The sequence below is a fragment of the Acomys russatus genome, chromosome 5 (genome assembly GCF_903995435.1).
Source record: "Acomys russatus chromosome 5, mAcoRus1.1, whole genome shotgun sequence".
NCBI classification, from domain to species: Eukaryota; Metazoa; Chordata; class Mammalia; order Rodentia; family Muridae; genus Acomys; species Acomys russatus.
In genome coordinates this window covers 54,005,436-54,019,413 of record NC_067141.1, presented here as the reverse complement: position 1 = coordinate 54,019,413, position 13,978 = coordinate 54,005,436, and the positions used below count along the sequence as shown (strand labels likewise).

Sequence of the window (13,978 nt, the reverse complement as noted above, 5' to 3'; positions counted from 1 at the left end):
AAAGATTCCTTAGCAAGGACCCAAGCATTCATGTTTCCCTCTAGTGGCTGTATTAAGGTCAGAACCATCACATCACAAATACAATTAATGATGCAGATAGAAAGTCTCGAAGCAGCAGTTCAGAATGATCCCTCACTGTCAACAGTTCTGCAAAGAAATGGATGTAATTCTGAGTTTCTGAACATTGGCACTTCTGACACTTGGACTTGATGATTCTTATTGTGGGAAGCTGGCTGTATGTATATCGTAGAATATTCAGGCTGCATCTTCGTATGTCAGCAGTACCTCACAATTGTGACAACCAACACTTCACAGGTCTCCCTAAAGCTCTCTGTGCCTTGGTTGAGAGTCAAGGCTGTAAATACCGTCATTTGTTTTCCTAATTGAAAACGTGAATATGCACAGCACAAGTAAGAGATATGAGGCAGGATGCAGATATGAAAAGGGCAATTAAATCAGATCATAAGTGGGGCTTGTTTTAAGATTTGAGAAGGGAATGTGTAAAGAAGTTGAGGAATACCAGGAAGACTTAGTCCCTTCAGCAGGGACTTCATAGAGGAAGGCTGTTACCACATTTGGTCTGGTTGGGGACAAGGTGCGTGCACAGCTGTGTCCATAAGCTAATGGTGGGTGCTATGGTTTTGGTATAGTTTGAGTGTGAAACCCCAGAGATTCACATCATTAGAAGCTTGGCCCCTATAAAACCCTATATAAAGCTCCTATAGTGATAGGACCTTTCAAAGGTGAGGTATAGTGAGAAGTTGAACTTGGCCCCTCCCTGTTTTCTGGTGTCCTGTCTTGTCACCTTCAGTGCCACAAGCTCACATTGTACCATGAGCCCATTGGCCATGCTATGCTTTTTTGGACTTTAACCTCCCAAACCATGAACTAAAGAAATGTTTTCTTCTTCTTCTTCTTCTTCTTCTTCTTCTTCTTCTTCTTCTTCTTCTTCTTCTTCTTCTTTTCTTCTTCTTCTTCTTCTACAGTTCTACAGACTGAGCAGGTTGTATTTTGTATTTTCAGTGTTTGTTTGTGTGTGCATATATATATATATATATATACACACATACATATATATACACACATAAACATGTGTAACAACAAAAAATAAAGAGACCATGAATTTGAAAAAGACCAGGGTGGAGGTACATCTGAGGTTTTGAAGATAGAAAAGGAAAGGGGAGGAATGATGTAATTATTATAATTACATTATAATCTCCAAAAGAAAAAGTAAACAGAAAACAACATTTCCAATGTGTTCCACAACAGCCAGAGGAGCTGTGTCTTTTCCTTTTCCCCATCACCACTGGAGAAGAGAGCGAGCGAGAGGAGTGGAGGAGAGAGAGAGAGGAGAGAGAGAGGAGAGAGAGAGCGAGATTTACTTATGTTTGGAGCCGAACCCAGTGTAACCAAGGGAGCATTTGAAAGGCTCATAGTCCTTGAAAGTTTGGTTGAGAACCTAAAGGAAGGGAATGAAAGAATTACTTTGGACAAATGAATCCTAGTTTTCTTACAGCTCTAACACTGATCGGAGGAACACTGCCACACTCATGATGACTTTTGCCATGTGGATTCTGAACTCCAGCTTATCTTTTGTTTTCTTAGATTAACCAGAGACTACACATGGTATATACCCACTTATAATTGGGCACTTACCAGGAGATTGGAATAGATGTGAGGACATCCTACTGAGACTCTAGGTAAGAGAAATACAGGAGATGGGAAAATAGAAGGACTCAGAGGGTCCTAGAAACCTACAAGAAGAACATGGTGATGCGTGGATCGGGGCCCAGAGGGTTCTGCTCAAACAAACTATTGCACTCACCAAGGACAATACAATAGTAAACATCGAGCCCCTACTCTGATCTCCCCAATGGACAGGACATTCTCCACAGATATGTGAAGAGTGGGGACTGACTCTGACATGAACTCTGGTGCTCCATATTTGACCACCTCCCCTTGGTGGGGAGGCCTGGTGGCACTAAAAGAAAGAATAAGCAGGCTACCAAGATGAGACTTGACAGCCTATGACTTTATAGTGGGGGAGGAGGTCCCCGTGGGTCTTAGACGTAGGGGAGGGGAATAGGGTAAAAGTGGGAGGGAGGGAGGGAGGGAGGAAGGGGAGGATACAAGTGATGGGATAGCAATTTAGCTGTAATCTGAATAAATTAATAAAATTAAAATTAAATTAAAAAAAAACCGATTAACCAGAGACTAAAGAGCAGAGGCCCGATGTTTTGCAGTAGTTAGGAAACTGAGCCGAATCAAAAGGTTTTGAAGTAGTTATGCAACTGAGGCTCCCCAAAACCTAGGGCTACCTAGAGTGACAAGGACACTCAATGTGTGCTTTCCAAAGACTGAAAATCTGGGCTGTAATTGTTCACACACATTTATTCCGTGAATTAAGGCAAGCCGCCCACTAAAAGTGACTTTGCATAGTCAGAGTTGAGGTGTACAAGGAGTGGTGAGGTGAGCCCAAGATCCATACCATTTTCATAGAGAATGGAACTATTTCCTGCCTTAGAGAAATCTTACGTAAGCCATCTCTCCTGAAACCCAATTCTCAATGGGGTTTTTAGTTTTCTCTTGCCTGATCTGTTCCCTAAGGATTAACTGCTGCATCCTATTTGTTTTCCTTTTACAGATTCATTGCACAATATAAAATTAGCAGGGAATTCACAAATCCTCCCTTCTGGGGTTCTCTGTAGTCCTAAATTATTGGAACAGATCACAGCCTCTCCATGGTTGGCTAAGCATGGAGCATAGGGGGTGTTCACTTTGAACAACATGTCCTTGAGTGTGCTGTCTGGCAAAACTTTCCCCACTCTGTATGTGGACATATTTCAAAAGAAAACAGCTAGCCTGGCTTTTCAGAGAGTGTTCTGGGAAATGGAAGACTTTTACCTTAAAATTTGTGGTCCAGACTTCTTATGTGTATGTGTGTGTGTTGTTGTTGTTTTGTTTTTTGGTTTTTCAAGACAGGGCTTCTCTGTGTATCCTTGACTGTCCTGGACTCACTTTGTAGACCAGGCTGGTCTCAAACCCACAGCAATCCGCCTGTCTCTGCCTCCCGAGTGCTGAGGTTAAAGGCGTGCACCACAATGGCCAGTGTGTGTGTGTGTGTGTGTGTGTGTGTGTGTGTGTGTGTGTGTGTGTGTATTACAGTTATTTTACCTTCCCTCCTTTGAGTACATTTAGCCTGTGTTGTGGTTTGAATGAGAAATGCTTCTGACTGGATCATGTGTTGAATTCCTGGTGCCCATTTGGTGGTTCTGTTTTTAGGAAGTTGTGTGGCCTGATTAGCATAGGGGCCACAAGGCACGATCTCTGCTCTCCTTGCTTCTCTTTGCCACCACTTGAGGCCCCATCAAGATGGACTCTACCCTCGAGCCCAAATAAGTCGCTTCTCTCAGGTGGTTTTTTTTTTGTTTTTTTGTTTTTGTTGTTGTTGTTGTTGTTTTAAATTGGACCACAAGAGTAACAAATACATTCTATATGGTTGTGATTTTTTCCCCCAACTTGGCAAATTGGAGGACGCATTATCTTTTCTTAATGGAGGTCTTCTGGGACTGTGGTAGTTTGAATAAAAGCAGCCCTCATAGATCCATTGGGAATGGCCTTGTTGGAGGAAGGGTGTTACTCTGGAGGCAGGCTTTAAGGTCTCATATGCCCAAGCTAGGGACAGTCTCCTGCTGCTTTGAGGCTCAAGATGGAGAACTCTCAGTTCCTCTAGCACCATGTCTGCCTGTACACTGCCATCCTTCCTGCCATGATAACAGTGGACTAAACCTCTGAACTTGCAAGCCAGCCCCAAGTAAATGTTTTCCTTTATAGTGTTATCATGTATTATGGGGCTTTTGAGGTTCCTCTTGAGGTTTAATAATAATAAAGACACAGAGGCATTTATAGTTTAAAGCTATTGGCCTTTTGGCTGGGGCAGTCTCTCAGCTAGCTTCTGACTTAACCCAACTTCTCTTCCATCAGCTCTCTATATTTGACTCTCACTGCCCTGCCTCCCTGCCTAACTACATTTCTCCTTCTGTCTCTGGTGCCAGTCTCTCTGCCTAGTCAGGTGGCTCTGCAAGACTTCTTGCCCAGCTCTGGTAGCCAATTCCTTATTATGCAAAAAGCGATGCTCCTTACTCAACCACTTGGCTTTCGGGGCTGGGTGATCTTTCCTTAGGGCAGCTTGGCTTTCTTTCCCTCTTTTTTATTATTACATTTCTTTTTTATCGTATACATTTATACATAAATAAAATAAACTACATACTTCTGTTCATACAAAGAGCAGAGGAGTAGCCTCAGTTGTTCTGTGCGCTCTGCACACCTCATACAATTATAATTTTACAACTGTATAATGCTTGTGAAAATTATGTTTTCAGAACAAAAGAACCAGACTCACTGACACTGGATCAGACCTGATAGGATTCATCCCTCTCAGCATGCTGGACACTGATATCCTGCATCCTTCATGTTCCAGCCCCAGGCGCTTCAGTTGCTGTTCCCCATCAGAACAGGACAGCTCCCAAGACAGCTTCATAGAAAGCTTCTAATCCCAATTGGTTCAGCATTTCAGACTGTCCCACACAGGACTCCTATTAAGCCTGGAATTTCTCAACATTTAGAAACTGGACCACAAATGCTATCCTTGGCTTGCTTAACCATTTCCCCAATTTTATTTGGGCGCCTTTGAAGGTGTTACTTGCCCTAAATCAGCTGAAAAAACTTTAAGAGAATGACATCCAATTTCCTCCAAGGGGAGTTGGGTAGATTTCTGTTTACTCTCCTGGTCAACAGATGCTTATTTTCATCAGTAGTTGGTTTTACGTTATTGGTCTTATTCAGAGAGAAAACTTGACTGGAATCAGGGACATCTCTCTTTTCCTTTATCTTTCTTTCATAGATAAGAATATGGGAGCTGAAAAGAAAGGGGGATATAGAAATATATAGGGATGACAGAACAAAAAGTAGATTATTGAATCTACTCTTCAACCTTAAGGCCTTGTTACTCACAAATAAGGTTATTTTAATTCAGTTGGTATAGAATTTTGTATATTGATGCAAAATATAGTTAATTCTGATACATTGGTATAAAATTAAAATTTAAGATTATTCTTCACACACAATATATATTTTTCTACCCTAATATGAGGTATTGTAACCTATCCAAATCAATCATAATACAATGTTTACTTCCAATACCTTGAAAGTGCTATTGCAGGCTGTTTAGTAGGAAAATTAAGTAATACAAGCTAATTGTTAGTTGAGCAAATCATGGTCATGTCAATTGCTAGTCTATTTTTATCACAAGAATATATATCCTGGGCCTAACAGATAGATATAGTTCTATGGATATATAAGGTAAAATAGTTATATGAGGTCTTCAAAGGCCTCAGAGACCTACAGAATATGGCATTTAAAGCTGTTTTTATTATTCTAAAGATTCTTTGACAAGACAGGTTGACTCCTGGGAATACCCAGCCCATGTCAAAGCTTGGCTTTCTTTTAAAGGCAGGTGAGGAAGTGCCAACCACTTACATATCCTGCTAGCCTGGTTCTAGCTCAGCTTAACAATTGAGATCACAGGAAATGCTTTTTTATAAGTAATACAATATTTGTGGGTCATCCCAACAGCCTTGATCATGGTGTCTCTTTACAGCAATAGAAAGCCTAACTAAAAACAGGATCTGATTGTAATTGTAGACCTATGACTGATAAATAGATGGTATTTTATTGCACTGTAGCTTTGCTAGAATATGCCTTGGGGTGTGAAAAAGTTAATTTACTTATTGCAGTTGTTGAATTATACTTCTATTGCAGGATAAAAAAGATTAAGAATAATCTTAGCTGTATTCTTTTATGCTACTTTATGGTGACATGAGAAGATTGTGTTGAATCCTATGATGGTTCAGAGGACAAGCAAGACCCATTCCATATTTTCTCATAGAAAGTCTGGAGAGGAGAGAGTTGCTGACACAAACGGGGCCCAAAATAAAGCCAGATGGGAAGGCTCTACTAAATGGTTACCACCATTTCATTCTGGCAGATTGAAACTGGGGCACCTAACAAAATCTAGGCTTCCCTTGAAAAACATCTCACAAAGTAGAAGTCTACGAAAATGCCCATTGAGACTCTTGAATGTGGAGAGAAAACTTACAAGGATTACCACTATCATACAGCTGTTAAGCCAGGAAGACCAGATAACTGAAATATGATAAATACGACTGTCAAGGCAAAGTACACCCAAGATGAATGAAGAAATGATGAACAACTGATGCTGATTTCAGAATGAACAAGCTTCTTTTAATTAGCAGTTGTTACATATAAGGTTTTTCACAACAAAGAGCAATGCTTAAAGCCGGAAGTCAGGTGCCACTGGTTTCCTTTGTCCTGGCATCTGGAGGGAATGGAATAAGGCTCATTCCCCCACCCCCCGCAGTCCCCCGCCTCTCTCTGTGTGTGTGTGTGTGTAGTACCAGATGCCCTGGAACTTGCATTATAGTCCAGGCTGCCCTTGAACTCACAGAGATCCAACTGCTTTTGCCTCCCGAGTGCTGGGGTTAAAGGTGTGTACCACCATTGCTCAGCTAAGACCCTATTTTGTTTTTGTTTTAGACTATATATAAGTGAAAATATAAACAAGCCCTCCTACTATTAAGACCTGATTCTCAGAAGTCCTTCCTTTTATTAGCTTCTATTCCTTACGGGTTCATTGCCTACTGAAAACTGTGCCTTACACATTAACTTTATACTAATCCTACACAAGAATATACAAACCCTCCCCTTCTAAGCTCCTGCTAGCCCCGGGCTATGAAAAAAGGTCCCATATGGAAGGATAATTGCTAGAAATATTGTGTACAAATTACACAAACACCAGACACCAGTCAGAACATCTGCACAGAAACTTGTCACTAATGTTTTCTTCAGATCTTGTTTACCTCAACTCTGTGGCTGATGTGAAGGAGATAAAATAATACTCCTTCAAAAATAAGCCTGTTTGAAACAGAAATGTGGGCACCTCCCTGCTATCATCTGAGACCCTGGCTTGTTAGTAAAGCTTTCATGACACACTCTCTTCCCTTCTTTTACCGCCTTCACTCTGCCATTTCATTCATAGGCTCAGTAGTCAACAGTGACACGGATCTTCTGTGACTACACTAGTTAGTTCCTATGCTTGTATCTAAGAAACGTGTTTTTGGCTTACCATGGGCAAATCTGAAAGCAGTATCTGTTGTGTGTTTCTTGGGTGTTGTGTGGATGACCCACATAGACCTATCCCAAAAACCATACTCCAGCATTCATAAATACCAATTCTCAGGAATGATGCGGACACGAATCAACCTTGCAATCCATGTCATATACAAGTAAATAATTAACTTCTACATTCTCTCTCTCTCTCTCTCTCTCTCTCTCTCTCTCTCTCACACACACACACACACACACACACACACACACACATACACACACACACAACTTGGCTGTACTCATGTGCATAAACCTTCCATCCTTCGTGCCTGCTAGTGTTACATGCATTAACTTTACTGTTTCATGACCCCATGTGTTCTAATTTGCGTTCTAATGCTGTAATAAACACCAAAAGCAACTTCAGGATCACAGTTCTTCACTGAGAAAATTCAGGAAGAACTCAGAATAGGAAAGTTGAGGCAGGAAAATTGGATAGAAACCATGGAGGAACTCTGCTTGGGATTCAACTCACTGGCACATCCACAGCTGGATTCCTGGTACAGGCCTTGAGATGGGACCACTCAGTTGGATTGTGTCGTCCTACAACAGTAGGAGCCAAGACAAAAAATTCTCACAGTGTGGCCACAAGCCAGTCAAATGGAAGCAGTTCCTTTCAGAGGAACCCAGGTTTGTACTAAGCTGGGAACAAAAGATAATCATGATACTATGCAAAACACAGAATTATGGCCTTTATAAAGTCATTAACAAATGATGCCCAATTGTTATTCAGTCACTGTACTGAATATTTTTAGCATACAAATATCAAAAAAAGTTATTTATATGATTTTCCAGTCCTTTGCAACCTGAGGAGGGCTTTCATTTTATTTTTTCCAATAAGCCAAAGTCTTCTTGGTTCTTAATAACTGTCCAGTAAGGTGTTGATGTCTCTTTCTTTCCAACTCTCAGCTATGCTTATGTGTTTTCCTCTGGAATCATATGGTAGTAAGGGTTTTTGGCGACATAAAAAAGAAACCTCTTTGGGAAATCTTTTATCTGGGAGACTGGCAGGCAAATGGTGGAAGGTGTTCACATCCAAAGGCAATGACATGAGGAAAAAGATCAGTGATCCAGTAGGTCACAGGGTCCATAGAACAGCAGGAGTCGTCCTAGTCACAGTGAGCAGGTGGCATTGGGACAAGTTCCTTCTAGACAGGACAATGAGGGGTGTGAGAGAGAGGTGGCAGGAGGAAATGCACTGGAGAAAGAGACCAGGAAGGAGCGCTGGAACATTTAGTTGTGAGTATATGAGCTTCAGAGAGGTGAAGCCCTTCAAACTTCAGAGTTCACTTCGCCAGTGAGCCTCAGTGCCTTCTCATAGCACAGCAGGGCCTGCTTCACTTGCCCTTTCAGCTTGTGGACTAGCCGAGGAGGCTGATGCTCTCAACCACTCGAACATTCTGCTGAATACGTTTTTCAGTCACTTTCTCCAAGCGTTGAGTAGGTTCCTCCGGGCAAAGGACTGCTCTTCTACTCTCAGACCCTTTAAGTAGAGGGCGATCGCCTTATCTCTTCTGACTTCCGGTGCCATTCTTGGAAGCGGCCATAGCGAAAATGATATCCTGCTCTATGTGAGCCACCAGATTCTTCGAGGTCAGTGCCTTCTGAAGTTTCCCTCTGCTGTTTCATATTGGCCCATTTCTGCCTGCACTTCAGCCATGTAAACGTAAGCCATCTCGATGTGGGCCTCAGTTTCAAAGTCTTTTTGAAAATGCAAATGGCCATCTGTGCCAAATCCTGCACATTGTCCTGCGCTCTGGACTGTCTGTTCCTGGATGTCTTCTCTTCAGTTGAGACATTTTTTTCTTGTAGCAGAGCCCTCTCTGGTAATGTAGGTAAGCAGAGGTCGGTGAGGCCTGCAAGGCCCTGTGTAGGAGATGGAGAGCTTTGTCTAGGCAGCCTTTCTGCGGTAATATTTTGGCGGCATAGCGAACGATATAGGGTTGACAGGATGTGCTGCTGAGGGCTTCTTCAATGTGTGTTTTCTGCTTCAGCTAGTTCTCCTACATCTGAAGCTTTAGGGCAAGGAGAACTTTAATGTATGGGTCTTCTGGATTTAACCTGACAGCCTTTCTTAGTGGTTCTAGAGAAATATTATTGTCATCCGTGTCCTGGCGATAGGCTACAATGGCATAGCCAGTGTTGTACTCAGGGTTTTCAGGCTCCACTTCCAGAGCCTTTGCAAAGCAGGCCATGGCTCGTGTATAGTTCTTTCCTCCACACTTGAGCAAGGCCCAGCCTTCCTCAGAGTCCATCTCAGCACACTCCATCCTGTAGCGGAAGGGACTTGCAAACTCCTTGCAGGCATTCTCCACCTTGTCCAGGTAGGTCTGGGCTTTTGCCAAGTTGCCCATGTGGTAATGCACCCAGGCACAGTTGCCCCAGGTCACCAGGCTTCTCTTGTCCAGCTGCCCTCTCTGGACCAAGGCTTCAGCTTCCTTCAGGCTCTGCAGGGCTTCCTTGTCATGACCCTTCCTGGTGTTTCACATAGGCCATGAGGTTGTGCATCCCCCCTGGGTTCTTGATGTCAAGGAACTGGACCTGCTCTGAGATTCTCATTTTCAAATCAGGTAAGTCATCGTCTTTGAAGAGCAGCCTCCATGTGAAGTGACATCTCAGCTGAAGCAGATTCTCCTTGACCTGGTTGTGTGTACCGTTCTCCCTGTGAGGTGGAAGCAGAAAGATTTCTCAGGTGAGAAACTGACACCAAGCACAACACATTGTGCAATAATCTTGCTTACCTCCTTGAAGCCTCACATTTATTCTTCCCTTTAGAATCCTTGATATTTTTTCACACCAAAATGTCTTCTCAATTCTTTTAAAATAGGACTAAAAACCTGAAGTTGTTTTTTTATAAACAGTGTTTGTTTCCCTCCTAGCTTATTTCTTAACACGGCTATCACAGAAATCATAGAGACTCTTTTATAATACAAGGCTTCACAACACAACTTGAGCAGTTTGAGTCTCTTCTTAACACTGTATGCTATTTTGTCATACTCCCAGCAAACATCCCAGCGATACTTGCATTTTTGTAGCTTTCCTGGGCTCTAGTTCCTTCCTTCTCTTCCTTGGACGTCTCCTGAAATCCTGATAGCCCACTCCTCTGGCTTCTCCTCCTGACTCCTCCTTCCCTGGCTGGCAGGAAGTCCAGCCCTATTCTCTCTCCTGTGCATTGATTGGCTTTAAGCTGCTTTAGTGACATAACAGGGGAATAATTGGGGAGCAAAGTTTATACAACATTTAGAAAGAAAATCAGAACTTAAACTACACAATAACCTTATGCCTACAAAGAACTCTAAGAGGGGATCTAGTTTCCTCTGCTCAGTAAGACTTCATAGTGCTAAGATGATAAAACTATCCAAAGAATTGCAGATTTAGTGCAATTCCTATAGAAGGCACATGGCATTTTAGAAATGAAATGTTTAAACCCCAAATTCTATGAAATATTTAAGACACTCCAATAATAAATCAAATATGAAATATAGTATTGGACTCACTATAAATCTAAAATAATCAACACATTATGGTGCTAGCATGAATAGCCCTGAAAGAAAAAAGGGACATACATGCCAAGGGGATGGAGGCACAAAAAGTCCAGGAGACTGAACACTGATTGCATGACTAAGCCCTTCTGCCTAGGCTGCCATAGGAAAGCACTATGGACTCCATGGCGTACTCAACCGAACTTTTGTAATTTAGCAGGCTATCAATCTCAGAGCGATTTGCCTGACTGTTTCTCTTTCTAATCTTGTTCTGGTACAGTTCACTGATGCTGAACAAAAATACTTGGGTATTTCAAAAGCGCCTCTGGGAAAGTTTGGCGTTGTATCTGGACTCAGGCCTTTAGAAGACCCAACCAAGAAGGAGACAAAGAACCTAAGCATGTCTGTTCTCTCTGTCTCAGTCTAAATGAACCAAGTACATGGTCATTCCCTCTTTTCCAGGGCACTTAAAATGATGGAGGGATTTCCATAGCAAGATTAATCATGTCCCAGGGACATCAGATTCAATCCTGCTTTTCTTTGCTTTTCCTGAACCAGTAGCCCACAGCTGAATTAGATTTTGCCCACTTTATGGGAAATAAAGACATTGGCAGGGCAGCTAAGACACTCTGAAAACTGGACAGCAGCTGACCAGGAAGGTCTGCCTGGACAGGAGGCTCACAGGGATCCTGCTGGGGCCCTTGTGGCCTGAGGGGGAGCCACATCCACTTGTGCAAAAGCATTTGCAGTAGGAGAGCTGGGCAGCACAGGGGCAGCAGACAATGGTGGGCAATGGGGACAGAGAGCAGCCAGAATCCCATTGCCCATGTGGTTTTCAGCATCCCCTATACAGCTGGAGGTCCCTAGCCTTTCCAACACTCAGACACTCAAGTGCAAACCACAGTCCTAGGCATCTGCTAGAGTGATGGGAACTGGACACCCAGGCACAGCTTGGACACTGACTCCATGGCCATGACTGTCATATGACAGGTCCTACCTTCTTCTATCCTCTAGTTAATTTAGCTCCACACTTTTCTACCACTGTGTTCTCTGTGTTCTGTTTTATCATACCCAACAGCTCCCAGCCCTCTCCTAGTCACTTGTGCTGGTCCTATGTTCAAGGATAGAGGGATAATTCCCCAGCTGGGAGGTGGGGACACATGCCTGTAATCACAGCTTTCAGGAAAACAGAGGAAGGCAGATCTCTGTAATTGAAGGCTAGCCTTGTCTACAAAAGCAGCCCCGGGATAGCCAAAGTACACAGAGAAAGCCTGTCTGAAAAACCAAAACAATAACAATGACAAAACAACAAAACAAAAACCTAAAACAAGCTTCTTGTCACTCACCCAGCCCCATGCCCAGAGCACTGCCATTAAGCAAAATCCCTGGACCCCGAGGACAATTAGCATCTTGGGTCCCTTTTCGGCAATTAAAGAGAGGAGACAATACAGGAATAAGTCGACTCAGTCAGACCTAATCAGAAGCAAAAGTGTTCTGGGTTCACTCAACTGCAGAGCAGGGAAATCCTTACCCCATGGCTGCTGAAGGCAGCAGTAGTTCTCTGGGTTTTCAGCAGAGCAGGACCCCTCAGAAACCTGCCTTGACTCTCTGCTGTCTTGTGGACTCTCCCAGCAATTATATCCTCAGCCAAGGATGGGAAACAGCTCTCTGAGCTGTGGGTGTTCTTGCTGTGAGCAAGAGGAAACTGAAACTGGAAAGTGAAACTAAAGCCCGCAGCACAGGGAAAAGGGGATTAATTAGCCTTTCTGCTCTTGCCTCTGAACTGCTGGGAGAAGGCTGGGAAAGAGGCACATGACAGATCTTTTCTGCTGTCCCAGCAGACAACAACTTGTTGAAGTTTCCTCCACGCAGTTGTGCTAATGAAAAGAGACAAGATGACAGAAGAAGCTGTGTGCAGTGGCACACGCCTTTAATCCCAGCACTCAGGGAGGCAAAGGCAAGTGGATCTCTGTGAGGTTGAGGCCAGACTGGTCTACAAAGTACGTCCAGGACAACCAGGGCTTCACAGAGAAGCCCTATTTTGGAAATCAAACAGATAAATAACTAAAGTCAGAATAGCCTCTGAGTGGAATGTAGGCTCCAATTTTCTTAACAAATGTAGTTTATTACGAACTTATTAACCGAGTGTACCTCACTTATAACCCGACCAACCTAAACAACAAGAAAAGAAAATTAAAGAATACAATGACACCATAAGGGTATCAGTTCCAAGGAACAATTCTCCTGGCGTAGTCAGCAGGATTTCTTCTGCTGGAACCTGGAGTAACCAGAGCCCAGAGCCCCAAAGCCTTCCCTCAAGTGGTTCTCTCTAGGAGAATCTGTCTCAAAGTGGAGCGCTGAGCAAGCAGCCAAAACTATCCCAAGTCTCCAAGGCCCTGCCTCTTGTTTTTGGCTTATTTTTATACCTCCTCTCAGAATTTGTTCAGGGATGTTTTTCAGCTGGTTGATAACCAATCTCTCCCACATGGTGGTTCGACTTCTAAAGGGATAAACATCACCTGCTCTCTCACAAACAACTACAACTTGCGATCTAAACAAAAACATGTTTATCTCTCCTTCAGTGGAAAGCTAAACAGCTGAGGGGTGGGGGAAAAGGGAGGGAGGGACGGAGGGGGAGAGAGGGGAGGGAGAGAGGAGAGAAGAGAGAGAGAGAGAGAGAGAGAGAGAGAGAGAGAGAGAGAGAGAGGGAGAGAGGGCCCCTAGGGTTGGAGTGTAGGTCAGCAGATGACAGCACATAGGAGCTTGCTGGGATTCTGAGCCCGGCAGGGAACCACCTTTAATCATTTTAACCAATGCAAGAACTTAAAGGATTTATGTTCACCATTTTGGACTGCAACTCTCATGGAGATATGTGAGGGAGAAAAGACTTAGTAAAAATATAACACCCCAGATATATAAAGTACCCAGTGTGCCCCCCCACCCCCACCCCCATCTGCCTAGAAACTCATGATGTCATCCTTGCAGAGCATGGAAATCTTTACTGTGAAGGTGGCAACAGTCTCTGGGTTTTCAAAAAGCAGGAGTCCTTAGAAACCTGCCTTGGGGCTGGGTGGGTAACAGAAAACTAGTTTTCAGTTTTTGTGTAGGCATAAGGCTATTCTGTAGTTCAAATTCTGATTTCCTGTCTAAATGTTGTGTAAACTCTGCTCCCCAATTTTCTCCCAGTTAGGTCAATAAACAGCTTATAGCCAATTGATGAGCAGGGGAAAGAATGGGGGTGGGGGACTTGGTAG

The 13,978-nt window shown here is 43.2% G+C and overlaps 1 pseudogene; it reads right to left on the bottom strand.

Moving 5' to 3' along the window:
• Positions 1-8,514: 8,514 nt before the first annotated feature.
• On the bottom strand, positions 8,515-12,401 carry LOC127189876 (interferon-induced protein with tetratricopeptide repeats 1-like; annotated as a pseudogene).
• Between the last annotated feature and the right edge of the window lie 1,577 nt (positions 12,402-13,978).